This window comes from Bos javanicus, chromosome 13, assembly GCF_032452875.1.
Source record: "Bos javanicus breed banteng chromosome 13, ARS-OSU_banteng_1.0, whole genome shotgun sequence".
Lineage (NCBI taxonomy): Eukaryota > Metazoa > Chordata > Mammalia > Artiodactyla > Bovidae > Bos > Bos javanicus.
Window position 1 is genome coordinate 40,499,476 of NC_083880.1, and position 12,059 is coordinate 40,511,534.

The following is a 12,059-nucleotide window of genomic DNA, read 5'->3' on the forward strand; positions in this document are numbered from 1 at the left end:
CCCCCATAACAAAATAGCACAGCCCGGGTTGCTTCAACAGCAGAGTTTTCTTCTCTCATATTTCTGGAATCTGGAAGTCCAAGATCAGTCTGTCTGTAGGGGTAGTTTTTCTGAAGCCCATCTCCCTTGTTAACAGAAAACACCTTCTCACCGAGTCCTCACACGGCCTTTCCTCTGTGTGCATGCTGGTCTCAGGTCTCTCCTTGTGCCCACATTTATTCACTTATAAGGACACGGGTCATGCTGGATTAGGGCCCACTTTAGTGACCTCACTGTAACATCATTACCTCTTTAAAGGCCCTGCCTCCATGTACAATCAGATGCTGAGTTGCTGCGGAGTAAGGGTTTCAACACAGGAATGCAGGGGCACACAATTCAGCCAATGAAGCCAGTATGTGCATGAACTAAGTCTATGCTAACCCAAGAAATTCTTGCTGGAAGATGGGCACCAGGCTCGGATTGCCTGAACCCTACATTGGAAGGCAAGTCTTAACGACTGGACCTCCAGAGATTCAAACTCTGAGGGTCTGTGGGACATTCAAGCATAAAGCCTGTGACAAAGTAGGAAGGGCACCTCTGAAATGGTGATACACTTCTCTGATTTTTTAATCCTCTCTGTGTTGGCCTTAGGTGAGAGGCTAACCCTTAATGAGAGCTGTCCTGTCCAGAACAGCTGCCCATGGTCATGTGATTGCTCAGTGCTTGAAATAGGGCTAATGTCACTGAGGAACTGAATTCTTCATTTCATTTTAAATCATTTGTCTTCAAACTGAAGTGTAAAACATGTTTTCCTGTGAAATGCAATTTTACAGTTTTGATAGATACCCATTTTACTTTAACTATTTTGGGGGAACACAAGAAAATAGGACTTATTGGTGGTCGTGAGTAAGGAGGCTGGCGCCAAGGCTCTTGTGAGCAAAAGACCCACCATCCGTCCAGGGGAACATGATTAGGGATGTATTTGGCCCCACAGCCATCCAGGGTAAGCTGCTTTTCTGCCACCATATCTTCATTTTTTTATTTTATTTTATTTTTAAGCTTTACATAATTGTATTAGTTTTGCCAAATGCCACCATATCTCCAAATTCATCTGCTTTAAACTTAGTAAATACCCACTCCTTGGAGATGTGGGTTTTCTGGAGGCCAGGCCCCCCTATTGAGGGCTTCAATCACATGCTCTTTGTTCTGCAGCTTGGACATTATGACTTGGCCAATGTGGACCCTGGCCACTGTGCCCTGGGGCTTTCCAAAAGCACCACACATATCTGTCTGGAGCTAGACTGGGGGCAGCATGCCAGTCATGAATGTCCACTGGAAAGGGCTGTCTCCAAGGTCCCTTAGGGCAACCCATACAGGCAACAGGCTGAATACATTGTCAAGGAGGTTGCTTTCTGTAGCCATTGCACACCAGGCTCCCACGGGGAAGAGAGCACAGTTAGTTTAATTGCCTGCAAATTACTTAAACTATTAAAAATGGTGTGTCTCAATTATGATGCCCAATCAATAAGGAAAATACACTGACATTCAAAAGTTAGAATGAAAAACATGTACACTATCTCATTAATAATTTTTATGTTGATTATGTTTGAAATGAACATTTTCAATATGTTGGATTAAATGAAATACATGATTAAAATTAATTTACCTGTTTCAGAAACAGGTATAGATACAGAGAACAAACAGATCGTTGCCAGAGGGGAAAGGTTGGGAGAACAAAGAAATAGGTGAGAGAGATTAAGAGCTACAAACTTCCAGCTGCAAAATAAATGAATCATGGGGGTGACCTGTCCAGTGTGGGGAATACAGTCAATAAATAGGTAATGTCTTTACATTGACATATTGTAACTAGTTTTACCCTGGTGATCATTTTGAAATTTATCAGTTCAGTTCAGTTCAGTCGCTCAGTCGTGTCTGACTCTTTGTGACCCCATGAATCGCAGCACGCCAGGCCTCCCTGTCCATCACCAACTCCCAGAGTTCACCCAGACTCACGTCCATTGAGTCAGTGATGCCATCCAGCCATCTCATTCTCTGTCGTCCCCTTCTCCTCCTGCCCCCAATCCCTCCCAGCATCAGAGTCTTTTCCAATGAGTCAACTCTTCGCATGAGGTGGCCAAAGTACTAAAGTTTCAACTTTAGTATCATTCCTTCCAAAGAAATCCCAGGGCTGATCTTCAGAATGGACTGGTGGGATCTCCTTGCAGTCCAAGGGACTCTCAGGAGTCTTCTCCAACACCACAGTTCAAAAGCATCAATTCTTCGGCACTCAGCCTTCTTCACAGTCCAACTCTCACATCCATACATGACCACAGGAAAAATCACAGCCTTGACTAGACGAACCTTTGTTAGCAAAGTAATGTCTCTGCTTTTGAATATGCTATCTAGGTTAGTCATAACTTTCCTTCCAAGGAGTAAGCGTCTTTTAATTTCATGGCTGCAGTCACCATCTGCAGTGATTTTGGAGCCCAGAAAAAATAAAGTCTGACATTGTTTCCACTGTTTCCCCATCTATTTGCCATGAAGTGGTGGGACCGGATGCCATGATCTTCATTTTCTGAATGTTGAGCTTTAAGCCAGCTTTTTCACTCTCCATTTTCACTTTCATCAAGAGGCTTTTTAGTTCCTCTTCACTTTCTGCCCTAAGGGTGGTGTCATCTGTATATCTGAGGTTATTGATATTTCTCCCGGCAATCTTGATTCCAGCTTGTGCTTCTTCCAGTTCAGCGTTTCTCATGATGTACTCTGCATATAAATTAAATAAGCATTTGAAATGTATAGAAATATCAAATCCCTGTCTTGTGTAATGGGAACTAACAGCGTTGAAGGTCAACTATACTTCAGAAACAAACAGAATAAGAGATCAGATTTGTGGTCAGTGAAGGTGGGTATAGGGTGGCGAATCAGAAGAAAGGGGTCAAAAGTTACAAATTTCCAGTTATAAGATAAATGAGTTTTAGGGATATAATGTACAATATGACACATATAATTAACACTGCTCTATGCCATATATGAAAGTCGTTCAGAGAATAAAACCTGAGAGTTCTCATCACAAGGAAAAGTATTTTTTTCTATTTCCTTAATTTTCTATGCATGTGAGACAATGGATGTTTATTAAACTCATTGCAATAATAATTTCATGATGTATGTAAGTCTAATCATTATGCTATACACCTTAAACTATTCAGATATATATATATATGTATGTATTTACATATATGTCAGTTATACTTCAATAAAACTGGAAGAAAAAGTTTAAATTAAAACTTTAAAAATTAATTTTACCTGTTTCTTTTCTACTTTTTATAATGTGGGCACAAGAAAATCTTAAATTATGTGTCTGGTTTGCACTATATTTCTATCAGGCAGGTTAAAATTTTCGTCCTCCAAAATCTCATTGCTCACCAAAGACAAGACACTGGGTAAACAAAAAGATTAATTCCTTCTTCCAAAATTATTAAAGTTCCAGGTCCCTTGTGTCTTCTTTTACTAAGATTAAGATAAGCAAAACCAATCATTTCTTCCTGTATAATATATTATTAAATCTCCCATTACTAGCCATATTTGTAAGTTCTTTCAATAGTATTTTCAACATTAAAATCCTATTAAATCGTACCTACATTTAGGAGTCAGGAATACTTTTCTTCATAATGAAAAGATGCTTCCTTGTGAGGTCGTCCTGCTCTCCTGGCGCCTCTGGCTTTTTCCCAGGACATCTTGACCTCATTTGTCCCCCGATTGCTCTCACTCTTTTTTTCTCTCCTCCTCCCTCAGTTACCTGGAAATTCTTGGATAAGACATCTGATATTCTTTCTTTATTTCTGCCTAACATGAGCTGAAAACTTAGTCTCATTTCTTCATCTGAAGTATGGGAGAGACACACTGCATCTCACAGCATTAAAAGTTAAAGAACTACAAGCTAAAAATTCAAACAAAATAAATGTTTGATAGGAGGTCAACATAACTGGGTTTGTTGTCTCTAACCCATTTTAAGCAACATAATTACCAAATGTCAAAAACAACTAACAAGTTCTAGGCAGAACTTCTGGACATCTGACTCCATGGTTCAATTTCTTCTTACTCCAATCACTGCATGCCTCACACCCAATAAAAACCATCTAAAATTTGCTAAATGATCACAGAATCCATCCAATGTCACATCCTCATCCTGAAATACAGGACAAGGGGTAATAAAAGAGATGGGTTTTGCTTTATCTTTTTTTTCTTCTTGGCATCAATCTGCCTTTAGAAATAATGAAATCATTTGTTGGAAGGATGTCCACTTTGAAGATCACTTGCTACCTAACTGTCTTGGTCATTTACATAGATCTCAAAGAGGATTTAAAGAGTTTATCACCCTTGTTACTCAGATAAAAGGAAGAAGCAGGTGCTGAATTTGGTTTTGTGTGTGTGTGTGGTTTAATATTTGATGAAGCTTCCATTTCATGGACACAAGGGTTGCCATGTGAGTTTTATTTTTTGTCTTTTAATTGAAGTGATGCAGATTGAATCAAAGATAAAAATACATTCAGATACAAAAGGGAGAAAATATTTACACCCAGAAAAGTAACATACAAGTGTCTGGCCTCATGTACCTCAAGAAACATTTTTTCATGTATGTAGGAAAAGCAATGCATAGCATAGTGGCTTAAATTAAAAAGCACAAGGGAAAGAAAAATTGGTAAAGACAATCAGCAGAAAAATACAAAAAATCAACCTACCAAAACTGAGGAGGGGAAAATAGGAAAGGATATACATGAATCAAATCCTCATATGACATAGAAGTTCAGTAGAAAATGTAGGAAGATTAAGAAATCAAGAACTCTGGGAGGCCAAGTTAATTAGTTATGAAGGCAATTACTCAGTTCAGTTCAGTTGCTCAGTCGTGTCTGACTCTTTGAGACCCCATGAATTGTAGCATACCAGGCCTCCCTTTCCATCACCAACTCCCAGAGTTCACTCAAACTCAGGTCCATCGAGTCGGTAATGCCATCCAGCCATCTCATCCTCTGTCGTCTCCTTGTCCTCCTGCCCCCAATCCCTCCCAGCATCAGTCTTTTCCAATGAGTCAACTCTTCGCATGAGGTGGCCAAAGTATTGGAGTTTCAGCTTTAGCATCAGTCCTTCCAAAGAACACCCAGGGCTGATCTCCTTCAGAATGGACTGGTTGGATCTCCTTGCAGTCCAAGGGACTCTCAAGAGTCTTCTCCAACACCACAGTTCAAAAGCAGAAGGCAATTACTAGAAGACAGAAAATTGTTTTAAAATCTTTGACCTATTGGTTATTCAAGAGTATGTTGTTTAGTATCCACATATTTGAGAATTTTACAGTTTTCCTCCTGTTCTTGATCTCTAATTTCATGCCATTGTGATCAGAAAAGATACTCGGTATCTTTTTAATCTTAAACTTGCTGAAACTTCTTTTGTAATCTAACATATAATCTATCCTAGAGAATGTCCCATGTGCACATAGAAAGAATATGGGCAAAACTAACAGTCCATGCTGTAGGATAGAAGTGTGTTACCTTTGGGAAGGTATTGATTGAAGGGAACAGCAAGGATACTCTATGAGTGACGTGTACGATATCATGGGCTTCCTAGGTGGCTCAGTGGTAAAGAACTGCCTGCTAATGCAGGAGATGTAGGTTCAGTCCTTGGGTTGGGAAGATCCCCTGGAGAAGGGAATGGCAACCCACTCTAGTATTCTTGTCTGAAGAATTCCATGGACAGAGGAGCCTGTTGGGCTACAGTCCATGGGGTTGCAAAGAGTCCGACACAGCTGAGTGACTAAACCACCACCACCAGCACGTACATCATAGCCTATGTCTCATTCTTCAACTTGCTGTTTTCACTTAAGAAATGTTTGATACATCTCCCCTTCTTTCTTTTTAAAAAAATATGTATTTATTTGGCTGTGTCCCAGTCTTAGGTGGGGCACCCAGGATCTTCAGTCTCTGTTGAGGCACATGGGATCTTTTAGCTGTGGCATATGGGAACTAGTTCCCTGACCAAGGATCAATCCTGGGCCCTCTGCATTGGGATTGTAGGATCTCAGCTGCTGGACCACCAGGGAGGTCCCTCCCCTTCTTTCTTATCAGTGCAGACATATGAATCTTCTTCCTTATAATCTTCTGCATAGCCATCCATGGCACAGATGGTCTACAGTTCAGTTAGACATTCTTCTTTTGACTGTTCAGTTTCTGTTGTATTTTATGTTTGAAGTCTTTTGGTTTGGGGTTTTCTTGGTGTTGTTGTTTGGCTATTACAAATAGGGCTTCAGTGACCATTTTCAGACAGATCTCATTACGCATGTGTGAGTGCTAAGTTACTTCAGCCATGTCCGACTCTTTGCGACCCTGTGGACTTTAGCCTGCCAGGCTCCTCTGCCTACAGGATTCTCCAGGCAAGAACACTGGAGGGGGTTGCTGTGCCCTCCTCCAGGGGACCTTCTTGCCCCAGGTATTGAACCCACATCTCTCATATCTCCCGCTTGGGCAGGCAGGGTCTTTACCACTTAGAGCCACCTGCGGAGCCCAGGTTTGGACAGCAAGGAGATCAAACCAGTCAGTCTTAAGGTCTCTTTATACATTTGTGCAAGTATTTCTCTAGCATGCATTCCAAGAAGAAGGATTCTTATTGCCAGATTGCCCTCCAGAAACACGGTCCCAGTTACCTGCTAGGTGGTTTCTGAAGGTGCCAACACCCTCCTGTTGTAGTATTCAGTTGTACTTCCCCAATCACTAGTAAGGTGAGCATGTTTTCACACCTCATTTCCTAGGTCATCATATCTCACATTTTTGTGCTGGGACAGCACCGTATGTGAACCATTTCATTTTAGTCTCACAACCAATTCATGGTGCGCTAATAAGAAAAGTTCACTATTTCTTCCCAAGTGACAAGATGAGGAAACTGAGACTTAAAGAAGTTCAGTAACTAGCTTGAATTCACATGGCTCCTAAGTGTTTGTGGCAGCAAAGTCTTCCTTCAGTCATTACATGATCTCTGTTCACTTCTTCCCAAGTAAGAGGACTCCAGCTATGGAGGGAGCAGTGAAATGTCAGCTTCAAAACTGCACCATCCAACCTTCTTTGTAGGTAGAAATAGCCTGGTGAAAGTTCTTACCAAAGAGCTACAAACGCAAGTCGGGGGTGGAACTGCCTCCGTAAAGCTCCTTGGAAGGACATACTGATCCGGCTCTTTGCCTGGCCCTCTTCCTTTCCTCCTCCTTCAGATGAGAGGGCTGCATCTGTGCAGTCATAATGTGAGCATGAGACATCCTGGAGAAGGAAATGACATTCTAAAATAGGTGATGTAGGAAGACAAAATGAACATGGGACATTGATAGCATCACTGAGCCCATTTTCTTCCACCCTAGACTACCCACTTCTGCAGTTCCAGTTCCATGAGCAAAAGATGTCCCATTGCTTTTCTGCAGTTACTGAGACCTTGATGGAGCCAGGATTTGAACCAAAGCCAAACCTATGTTCTTGATCCTCGAACAATGTTGAATCACTCCTTATCCACTTGAAAGGGATGCTCTTGCTGTAGTAGCCACCACCAGTGACCAGAAAAGACTGAAAAAATCTTGCCCTTGTTCTTCTTCCTCGGAGCAATCAGAGTTGCCCATCCTGCTTCCAAGTCACAATTTCAGTCTCATAGCACCAACGGAAGATGTGGCGCTTGTGAGGATAGAAGCAGAAATAGCCTAACACTGCATCACCTTCTTTATTGAGAATACCTACACAGGGGAGCACAGATTTCTAGAAAAGAATGAAGCAAGTGTTTGAAATGGAAAGTTCCAATTCTGGCTTCACTAGTGGATTTGCTATGTGACCTTAGAAAAATCACATCATTTCTCTCTTCCCTTTTCTTACATGTTAATAAAATGGACTTTAGTGCCATAGGCTTGTGTTAAGAGTCCAGTGAAGAAGTACACATAAAAGCTTTTCAAAAAAATGCTTCTCTGGACACAGAAATAACTGTATAAATATTGGATTCCCAGCACATGTGTGCACCAAGCACAGACAGCTTTGCAGTTATCATCATTGCATAGTAGTAACCCCAATTTTCTCCCTCTCTTTTAGCCATTATGCCAAGGGAGACCCCATGAGACACAGACATAATGACAGAATGGGGGTGACATTGTCACAATGAGGGGTGGGTGTGCCTGCATGCATGTGCGCATGTGTGTGTCTGTGTGTGTTGAAGATTTATCCTTTTTCTTGTTTCATACATTTCATGCAAAGGATTGCTGAATATTCATTGATCTATCCCGGATCCACAAGTACGCTATTAGAAATGCATTGCTTATCTATATTTTTGAAATGCTGAAGTAATTCAGTGTTGATCCTTTGCAAGATAGGTTTGCTACCTTTAAACTGAAGTGACAATAACACCCCAGCCGTCTTCAGTTTCTCTTGAGCTGTGCTGATATCCTTGATGCTGCTAACAAACCAGGGACTGCTTGCGAGAATCCTGCATGTCACCATTAAATTGAAAAAGGCCCGAAATCGCGAATTCTCACTTCTGGTGGTGGAGAGAAACGAGAAAAGGGCAAAGCGATGGTTATTCATGAATCACTCAGGCCTGCCATGATAAATACCACTGGCCTTGTTCTCCTCTCCTGCAGGCTCGTAATTTTCTCCTGAAGGTGTTTCACCTGCACAGGAAGAATTGGGCTGCGGTGGCAGGGCTGGGGGGAGGCATGTCTAATAAACACAGTTTTTAAAGCATCTTAAACCACAGAAGTCTGTGTGTAGGTTACGAACCCTTCTTCTCACAAACAGCCACAACTACTCAGGGTCCAGATTATCTCAGCAGACTGGGGACGAGGACGCCAGCACAGTATGTCACGTTTGGTCCAAGCCTCTGTGACAATCTAGTCATGTTAAAAGAAGGTGAAACAAACACTGGACGAAAGAACTTCTTTTAAATATTACACATGAGCAGGTCCAGATTTGAGCTTCTGTGGCAACATTAAGTACACAGAATCACTCTCCAAGCAGAGATTCTGCCTTTCAGGTAGGGAATGTTCATGTCATTTCCGCATAAAAGGCTAGCATAGTATGTTATTTGGAAAGAAATACATCAGAGCAGAAATAACCAGGAAAAGTGTGGTTTCTGAGTGTTTTATGGCAGACTTCCGAGCATCCTTTCATTGTTTGAACAGGGAGGTGCCGTTTCACCAGCGTTGACAGGCGATGCGATGTGACATGTTGGCAAACAATTTGACTGTTTTCCTCTCTCTCCTTATGAATGATATTTATAGACTAAGGCTTGCATTTGGTTCCGCTTTCCGACACAGTTATCTTCCTGGGCGTGGATTAAATGTAGATCTGGGTGTTGAAAGACATTTACATAAGTGCTATTTGTGAACCGGGGAGGCCAGCTCTTCTATTATCGCCAGAACATTTAAATCTTAATGACTGGCATTGTTGTCTAAAAGACGGTGTTTTTCCTGCTGAGAAACTGCATTAGATTCAAGAAACGGAGCTCATTTCCATTCGCTCAGCAGTCTCTCTAGAAATGACATGCAGTGCTTGAAACTGTTTATTTCCAAATTCAGGCCTCCCTCGCATCACTCATCAGCTTCAATTACCAGTTTTCCGGAGCCGAGCCGTCAGGCAGTCTGACACCGGGGTCCGGCCTAATTCCCACCTTCTCCAGAGTCAAGAGCATAATGTGCGGATGAAAAGGTGCAAAATAGCCTGGACGTCATTAGCATGCAGGGCCCGGCTGTTCATTTGCTGGCTGCGAATGGAAGTTCTGACACTCGGAGCCGCTGCAAAATGAGAAAAGTCCTCTTCAGGGGAGCCGAGGTCCTCGGCGGTGAGGAAAGGTCATCAAAAAGACAGCCACTGCCCCTGCTCCCTGCTCTCCAGGACTGCTTATTGATTCCAGGGACACCTCATTACACGCCGGATCAACATATTATTGCCATGTTCTGGGACTGAATTGTTTACAAGTGTCTTTATCAGCGGCAAAGGCCGGCCCGGCGATGCGTGACTACACTCATTTGGCTGTGACCCGCCAATTATGTGTTATCCGATACGCTGGGGGTATCTTGATCTTTGCCCGGGTCTTCTCCCGGCATCAACACAGTCCCATTTACTACTTCTTTCTAACCACTCTTTGGGAAAGTAGCCATTAGCCTGTCAGTGTATAACAGTGAGTGTATGTGTGTGCATGCGCGCTCTGCTATAGGAAACCTGAGCATCATTTCTCCAATGGTTGCTATGCATGAGGTTCATAATCAACTGGGAGAAATTCTCTCTTCCTCTCTCTCTCTTTCTAATACACACACACACACACACGCACACACACACCTTTTTCTTACGGAGTGGAGGATAGCCCACACGATTTGCAATCAGTATGCACGACAGAGAGCGATGCGGTTTGTTACTAAGCTCCCTCTGCTTCCATCCAGGCCCTATGAGAGAGCTGTCATATTTTCTTTGGGCACAACCTCTGCACATTGCCACTGTCATCTTTCATTACAGACATTTCTATGGCTCCATAAACGAAAGAGGGGAATAGCAACTCGATTAAAAACTCAGTAAGAAGACCATGCAACCTCCCTCCTCCCCCCAAACTAGAGATGGATTCCTCATTTGGAACAGGGGGATGCAGTGATGCAAACTTAATTTCCATTTTCCTAGATGGCTTATCCCTTATCCTCGATGCTTTGTTGTTGTTTAGTCGCTCAGTTGTGTCTGACTCTCTGTGACCCAGTGGACTGTAGCCCACCAGGCTCTTCTGTCCATGGGATTTCCCAGGCAAGAAAACTGGAGTGGGTTGCCATTTCCTTCTCCAGAGGATTTTCCCGACCCAGGGATTGAACCCACATCTCCTATATTAGCAGGCAGATTCTTTACCACTGAGCCACCTGGGAAACCCGAATATTGCTGAGGGAAGATTTAATGACTGCCACAAACATTTGGACCATCTCAAGCAAATACTAATGTGAGCAGAGAGGCCATTTCGTTTCCATCTCCATCCATTCCATCAGGAATGGCTCCTTAATAAGATTTCCAGTCTGGGGAATATAGTGAAGAAAATGCCAAGAAATTTGCCTTCACATTTCCTGGAAGAAGATATGCTTGTCAAGGGGCACAGATGACAATGAGGGAAATGAAACTCAAGCATCCAAGTGCCTTCAGAAAGATGACATCTCTAAATTCACTGCTTTCCAGCCTTTTCTCAGATGTGTGTGGTGTTTTTGCTGCTGTCGTTGTTTTGTTTCATTTAATACTTATTTATTTGGCTGTGTCAGGTCTTGGATGAGGCATGCAGGATTTTCGTTGAGTAATACAAGATCTTTCATTGCCAGGTCCAAGTTTAGTTGCTCTGCAGCATGTGGGATCTTAGTTGCCTCACCAGGGATGGAACCCATGTCCCCTGCATTGCAAGGTGGATTCTTCATCACTGGACCACCAGGGAAGTCCAGGGTATTTGTTTTTTTTTAATTTATTTTCTACAGACATGTCCCCCCCTCCCCTTTCAAATCTGTGGACAGGAGTTTGGTAAAGCTACCAAGTTCTCTTTATTCTTTCTGAAACTGTTGGGTCCAGGCTTCCTGACAAATGACTAACTGAAAAGGCTGAACAAAGCCCCTTGTTCAGAGTGCTTTAGTTCAGTTAAAGAGTCAGTGGAGAGATGTTTGCTCCACCAAGTGTTTAAGGACACTGCAAACTCTAGTGACATCAACCAACAAATAGCCTATGGAAGAGAAGATGATGGGAAAGATTATTCTGGATTTATTTTTGGAAACATGATTGTATGTGGAAGAATTTGGTCAAAGTATAAAGACAGAACAAACAGGACTGTTTACCAAGGTTCCCATCTGAAGGGGCTTCCCTAGTGGCTCAGACGGTAAAGCATCTGCCTGGAAGGCAGGAGACCCAGGTTCAATCCCTGGGTCAGGAAGTTCCCCTGGAGAAGGAAATGGCAACCCACTCCAGTACTGTTGCCAGAAAAATCCCATGGACAGAGGAGCCTCGTAGGCTATAGTCCATGGGGTCGCAAAGAGTCAGACACCGCTGAGCAACTTCACTTTCACATTC

At 42.6% G+C, this 12,059-nt stretch overlaps 1 non-coding gene across 1 annotated transcript; it reads right to left on the reverse strand.

The window, feature by feature from the left end:
• Positions 1 to 1,319: 1,319 nt before the first annotated feature.
• On the reverse strand, positions 1,320 to 1,454 carry LOC133259993 (small nucleolar RNA SNORA70). The gene has a single exon (XR_009740652.1). It is a non-coding gene; the product is annotated as a small nucleolar RNA SNORA70 (small nucleolar RNA).
• Positions 1,455 to 12,059: the final 10,605 nt, after the last annotated feature.